Source organism: Cajanus cajan, chromosome 4 (assembly GCF_000230855.2).
Source record: "Cajanus cajan strain Asha chromosome 4, NIPB_CcT2T_4, whole genome shotgun sequence".
In the NCBI taxonomy this organism is placed as follows: domain Eukaryota; kingdom Viridiplantae; phylum Streptophyta; class Magnoliopsida; order Fabales; family Fabaceae; genus Cajanus; species Cajanus cajan.
This window is the reverse complement of record NC_138520.1, coordinates 41,900,780-41,907,566: the sequence shown is the minus strand read 5'-3', so window position 1 is coordinate 41,907,566 and position 6,787 is coordinate 41,900,780. Positions and strand designations below refer to the sequence as shown.

The following is a 6,787-nucleotide window of genomic DNA, read 5'->3' as shown; positions in this document are numbered from 1 at the left end:
GCACTTACACAACCCACTTCAATTCTCTATTTGTAAATCTCATCACAATTCACATAATCTCGTTAACTAAGCGAAAACCCAATTATATGACTTGTGAAATTAATAATGATTCGTCAATTAACTAAGCGAAAATCTAAGAACCATTCATTAAGAACTCAAATAGAGATTATGGAATGTAATTCAACTCAAAAACAACATTAAAACACCATTAACCTCAAAGAGAAGTTGCTATCCACATTAAGAAATCCAACCAAAGCTACTTAGCTACTCATAGCACTAGCTAGTAAATTAAACCCTAAGCTAATCAACATCGAGACCATAAATTCGAAATTAAACTCTCATGGGAAGCAGCAAAATAGCAATAGAAACAACCACAAAGCATGAATACAAGCTAGAATCACAATAAACTTGAACTAAAGCAAGAAGCAACAACTAAAGAGATATTGAACTTGAAATTGTAAATTGAAAGAAGGGAAAGTGAATAACAACTGAAATTAGAGATTACATTTCTAACCCATGGAGAGATTCGCATCAAAGGAGTCCAAAGAAGTGTTGAAAATGAAGGAAAAAGAAAGAAGAAGAAGAAAGAAGAGACCCTAAACTAAACCTAAGAAAAAAAACTAAAAACGGAAGAGAAGGTGGAAGCAATGGGAGCAAGCCCCCGTGAGTGTGCCTCTAGCCCCTGTCTTCTGCTCTCTTTTAGGGTTTCTTAAATTACCCTTTTGCCCTTCTAGAAGGCTTGGGTCAAATTGGGCCCAAACTGATTTGAACATTGCAAAACAAGGCCCAAAACGTTTCCAGATTCCGTGGGTCATTTTCGGGCTCCATTTTGACCATCTTAGGCTTCGAATTAGGAGATGCACATTAGTGAGACATTTGTAGCTTTTTCTCTTAGCTTTCCAACGCCACTAAGATTGCTCAATTCGGAGTCCTGTAGCTCCAGATATGGCCAAAACACCGAGCAAAGGTCAAACTGTCCAGAAACAGAAATTTGATTAGTTTTGCAATTAAGCCCATAATTCAAATGACAATTAGCAAACATGATAAAACCACGAAATTAACCCTAAATGTGAGAAGTAATCAATGCCATAATGATATGAATTGAAGCACTAAATTACGGCTCATCAAATACCCCCATACTTAGCCTTTTGCACTCCTGGGCAAAATCAAATCACGAAACAACCCAACAAGAGAAACATAAGGAAGAGAAGATTTTGTTAACCAGCACGAATCCAAGGAAAATGTAAGGAACAAATAACTTGTACACTTTCAGTCAAAGCAACCAAATATCCATGAACATCATTGAAATACCTCAAAACATGATAAGCACATCAATCAGTTCAAGAGGTGAATCAAAAGCAACCAAACCTCACAGGATCACTCAAGTGTATCTCTCAAGTGTATAGTGTATAAGGTAAATGAAATTCCGCTCAATGCACTCAAGAAAGCAAGCAACACACAAGACTTGGCAAGCCTCTACAATCAAACACTCGAAAACATATACATATTCAGATCAAAAGGACTTTTCAGGGTTGTAATGGGGCCAAGGATAAGGGAGGATAAAATATGGATGAGAAGCTGAAAGCTAAAGAGAATAGAGGAGCAATGGGGAACAGGTGAAAATACAATAAAAACACACCCAAAACCCCTAATTCTAATCCTCTTCTTGACTCCACCAAACACTTTTATTTACTATTTTTTTTTTCTTTTCTTATCTTGTCTCTTTTTTTTTTCATTTTTTTTTCGAATTTGATAATGATTTTTTTTTCTATTTTTCTATTTTTTTTTTTTTGCAAGAGACAAGATATTAAACATATTTACACAATAAAAAGTACAAGGAGCCAATAAAATCAACTAGCCAATTCACATGAATCCAATGAGCACACACGCCCCCACACTTGTTCCCAAAACAATTCCAAAGCTCCAAAATTCCCTAAGGTTAAGGTAATCATGGTTTTTCACTTAAGGCTAATGATGAGCTTCAAAACAAAGAAAAGGGATAAACATAGGCTCAAAGGGGCTATCAAGGGATTAAATCAAGGTAAGCTTATTTGGCTAGAGGATCAAGAACAAAATTGCCTTTATCACTTCCATACATGCATATCAATCAAGAATCATCAAAAAGAGTCAAGCCAAGGCACATGTGCAAGCAGTCAAGAGGCATAAAATTCCCAAGAAAGAATCATGAAGGCTCCAATCCTCACACAGGGTATATACGTCACTTTCAAAACAACCTCTCAAACCTCAAGATAAACTCAACATGCCAAGAAATACAAGAATTCAGTCCATGAAATATTCGGAAACTCAAAACCAAGAGTGAAACAAGTATTTATTACCTATACAGATCCAGGAATTCACAAGGAAAACCAAAAACGTAAAAAATAACAAAAGACCAAAAGACGTAAAAAATAACAAAAGACCAAAAGCAAAAGGTCTCCCCCCCACACTTAAACTACACATTGTCCCAATGTGACACAAACATATCAATCCAAATAATCCAGAATCAAACATATGCAGTGACACTAAAGGAAGGAGAGAAAAAGAAGACTCCCTAAATCATGGAGGATGCCAAGACACTGCAGAGATGGCATTGGGAATAACATCAGGTGAAAGATGGGAATAGGAGTGGAGCGGCGGGTGAGAAATCTCCAACATCCGATCATCAAAGGGTGGTGGATAATGATCCTTCCTCAATGGAGGTGGTGGCACAAAATAAGAACCTGCAAAAAGAAAGTGTGCTTGTGCAGAACGCACCTCACTAAATGGGTTAGATGTATCAATTAAAACAGAACCGCCCTCAATATCCATGGATACAGCTATATCTAAAGAATGTGGATGCAAAGCATTTTCAATTTCAACACAGATAGCGCATCTCATGGAATCAGAACAAACATGATGAGTGTCCATCAAAGATGGAAAATCAATATCAAGTGCAAAATTAGATATACACTCATCTTCAACGAAATCAAGGAATTCAAGAAAATCAATGTAATCAGGATGAGAAAGTAATTCGGCTCGGAAAACAGAATGATCCTCAAATGGACATTTCGAATCAAGAATATTGAACCGAACTACTATGTCACCAACTTCCATAGAACGTGTACCAGCATGGACATCAATCTTAGTTCAAGCTGTTTTCAAGAATGGTCTGCCTAAAATAATTGGAACGGAAGAACCACGGGAGAATCCCTCTTCCATATCCAATATACAAAAGTCAGCAGGAATGCAGCAGAATGCAGAATTTGTGCAGCAGAAATTTGTGCAGAATTTGTGCAGCAGAAATTTGTGCAGAATTTGTGCAGCAGAATGCAGAATTTGTGCAGCAGAATTTTGTGCAGAATTTGTGCAGCAGAAATTGAGAATTTGTGCAACAGAATTTTGTGCAGAATTTGTGCAGCAGAATTTTGTGCAGAATTTGTGCAGCAGAAATTGAGAATTTGTGCAGCTGAAATTTGTGCAGAATTTGTGCAGCAGAAATTTGTGCAGAATTTGTGCAGCAGAATGCAGAATTTGTGCAGCAGAATTTTGTGCAGAATTTGTGCAGAATTTGTGCAGCAGAATGCAGAATTTGTGCAGCAGAATTTGTTGTTCTTTAAATGCAGAACCAGATTTTAAATGCAGATGGGAATAATGCAGAACAGAATGTGAATTATTCAAATGGATCCTCCTCTGACTGTAGTCCGGTTCAGAATTCACACACTGCACTAAATCAGATTATGCAATGCAACACTCTAGACCAAACCAGAGTGCATTAATTGATTGCACAATGCTCAACAATGCAAAAAGCTACACCAAAACTAAGACTAGAACCTGAACACAAACAGAATTTCATGTGCAAAATAGAATAATGGGTCTACAACTGATGCAGATCAGAAATTAGAACCAAATTTTTCTTGTTATTTTAACATAACTTGAAACTAACTAAATGCAAAAACCAGCACAAAAACTAGAAACTAACTACATGCAGAACAATAACTAAATGCAAAAATAAACACAATTAAATATAAAGGATTATGAAATAGAATTTGAATTTGAATGCAGGACCAGCACAGCAATGACCAACAACAAAACGAATCTCCGATGCACAAGTGATATGTAACTCACACAACAGCAAGTTATTCAAATGAAAACAAGTGTTAATGCTAGGTCCATGTTACTGTTAAGTGCTACTCATCGCCATAACATGATTCAAACTAACACATAACACAACACTAAAATTATTCAGATTTTTTTTTTTTTTCATTTTTTTACATCACTCCAAACTGAAATAAAACACAGCTGAACACATAAACATACTGAGAATTTATTCCACTCAACGCACACACACAAACTAGAATCCTAAGACAAAAAACCATTATTCCCCGGCAACGGCGCCAAATTTGATCGAAGCCGTATCCGGTCAAATAAATACAAGTAAATGTAATACTAGGAAGTGACTCCTAGGTCGTTCTCTCAAGGAATAATGCATTTAAGCCATAGGATTCAAGCAACGGAAATTAAAATAGAGGGGGGGGTTTTGATTGAAAAAGAAACAAATAAATGGTAACCAAACGGTAACAAACAATAAACTAAAAAGTTGGATTCCTTAACTAGATAGCTTGACCTCTTATCCTCAATTAATCTAAACATGCAAGTTACTGAGTTAAATCACATTCGAGCTCCTAATTAACCAACTAAGCGAAGATTAATTAAGAATTAAACAAAGTAAGTTGCAGTTAAGCACTTACACAACCCACTTCAATTCTCTATTTGTAAATCTCATCACAATTCACATAATCTCGTTAACTAAGCGAAAACCCAATTATATGACTTGTGAAATTAATAATGATTCGTCAATTAACTAAGCGAAAATCTAAGAACCATTCATTAAGAACTCAAATAGAGATTATGGAATGTAATTCAACTCAAAAACAACATTAAAACACCATTAACCTCAAAGAGAAGTTGCTATCCACATTAAGAAATCCAACCAAAGCTACTTAGCTACTCATAGCACTAGCTAGTAAATTAAACCCTAAGCTAATCAACATCGAGACCATAAATTCGAAATTAAACTCTCATGGGAAGCAGCAAAATAGCAATAGAAACAACCACAAAGCATGAATACAAGCTAGAATCACAATAAACTTGAACTAAAGCAAGAAGCAACAACTAAAGAGATATTGAACTTGAAATTGTAAATTGAAAGAAGGGAAAGTGAATAACAACTGAAATTAGAGATTACATTTCTAACCCATGGAGAGATTCGCATCAAAGGAGTCCAAAGAAGTGTTGAAAATGAAGGAAAAAGAAAGAAGAAGAAGAAAGAAGAGACCCTAAACTAAACCTAAGAAAAAAAACTAAAAACGGAAGAGAAGGTGGAAGCAATGGGAGCAAGCCCCCGTGAGTGTGCCTCTAGCCCCTGTCTTCTGCTCTCTTTTAGGGTTTCTTAAATTACCCTTTTGCCCTTCTAGAAGGCTTGGGTCAAATTGGGCCCAAACTGATTTGAACATTGCAAAACAAGGCCCAAAACGTTTCCAGATTCCGTGGGTCATTTTCGGGCTCCATTTTGACCATCTTAGGCTTCGAATTAGGAGATGCACATTAGTGAGACATTTGTAGCTTTTTCTCTTAGCTTTCCAACGCCACTAAGATTGCTCAATTCGGAGTCCTGTAGCTCCAGATATGGCCAAAACACCGAGCAAAGGTCAAACTGTCCAGAAACAGAAATTTGATTAGTTTTGCAATTAAGCCCATAATTCAAATGACAATTAGCAAACATGATAAAACCACGAAATTAACCCTAAATGTGAGAAGTAATCAATGCCATAATGATATGAATTGAAGCACTTGTCGCCACCGGCCCAAACGGGCCTCGGCGGTCGCGAAGACGGTCGAGCTCGCTTTTATTTTAGTTTTGAAAATGTATTGGATTATTAGGACGACTTGTTCTCAAACTGAGACCTTGTCGATCTTATCCAATTTATTTATTAAAAGTCTCACCAATCCATATTAATCCCAAGCGGGACCCTCCATGGATTAGTGGTTTTCGCAAAAGGAGGGTTCGTGGAGTCGCCACCAATGTTTTACTCAAAACATTGGAAAAAGGGATAAGGCAATTGATTTTATAAATCAACTTTGGCCATTACAACCAGAGTTGGGTAAGGGAGTCGGTTACGCGTGGGGAAGGTGTTAGCACCCCACAACGCCCCTTTCGGGTTCCCTATGACAGATTATTTCTAAAATAACAGTGTAAAATTACTAAATTACCCCTATTTATTCTACGCAATTATAAATTAACTATCTACATGATGACAGTTTAAATATGCACACAGAAAGCAGTAAAAGGAAGGATTTAAGAAGAAACCTTTGAAGCGTGCTTTTATATATTTCGTAAAACTGGGAAGCTTTTTGGCGTTCCCTCGCTCTACAAGCCCGCTCGCTCCCTCCTATAAAATTTTGACTATGGAAATCCGGAGGATTTCCCTTCGACTAGGTTCGAATCTCCAAGCTAAGTGCTCGGAATTCCAGAACTTTGTCGGATCAACTCTCCGAGTGATTTCTAGGGCAGAACACTGCTCAAAAACCCCAGAATACTCAAGGAGGGAGTCAAAACTGAGTGAAAAGTGTGGAATGACGTCCAATTGACGTCATATTTATAGGGAATAGGCGCAATACGGCCTACAGAAGCAATACGGCCGTATTGAAATTTTTGAACTTCAATACGGCCGTATTGAGTTCAATACGGCCGTATTGAAGTTCAGAAATTTCAATACGGCCGTATTAAATTCAATACGGCTGTATTGAA

At 37.0% G+C, this 6,787-nt stretch overlaps 1 long non-coding RNA gene across 1 annotated transcript; it reads right to left on the bottom strand.

The window, feature by feature from the left end:
- Positions 1-441: 441 nt before the first annotated feature.
- Positions 442-6,116, bottom strand: LOC145956793 (uncharacterized). The gene is made up of 2 exons (XR_014433049.1): positions 5,225-6,116; positions 442-973 (listed from the first exon to the last, which is right to left on the bottom strand). It is a non-coding gene; the product is annotated as an uncharacterized LOC145956793 (long non-coding RNA).
- Positions 6,117-6,787: the final 671 nt, after the last annotated feature.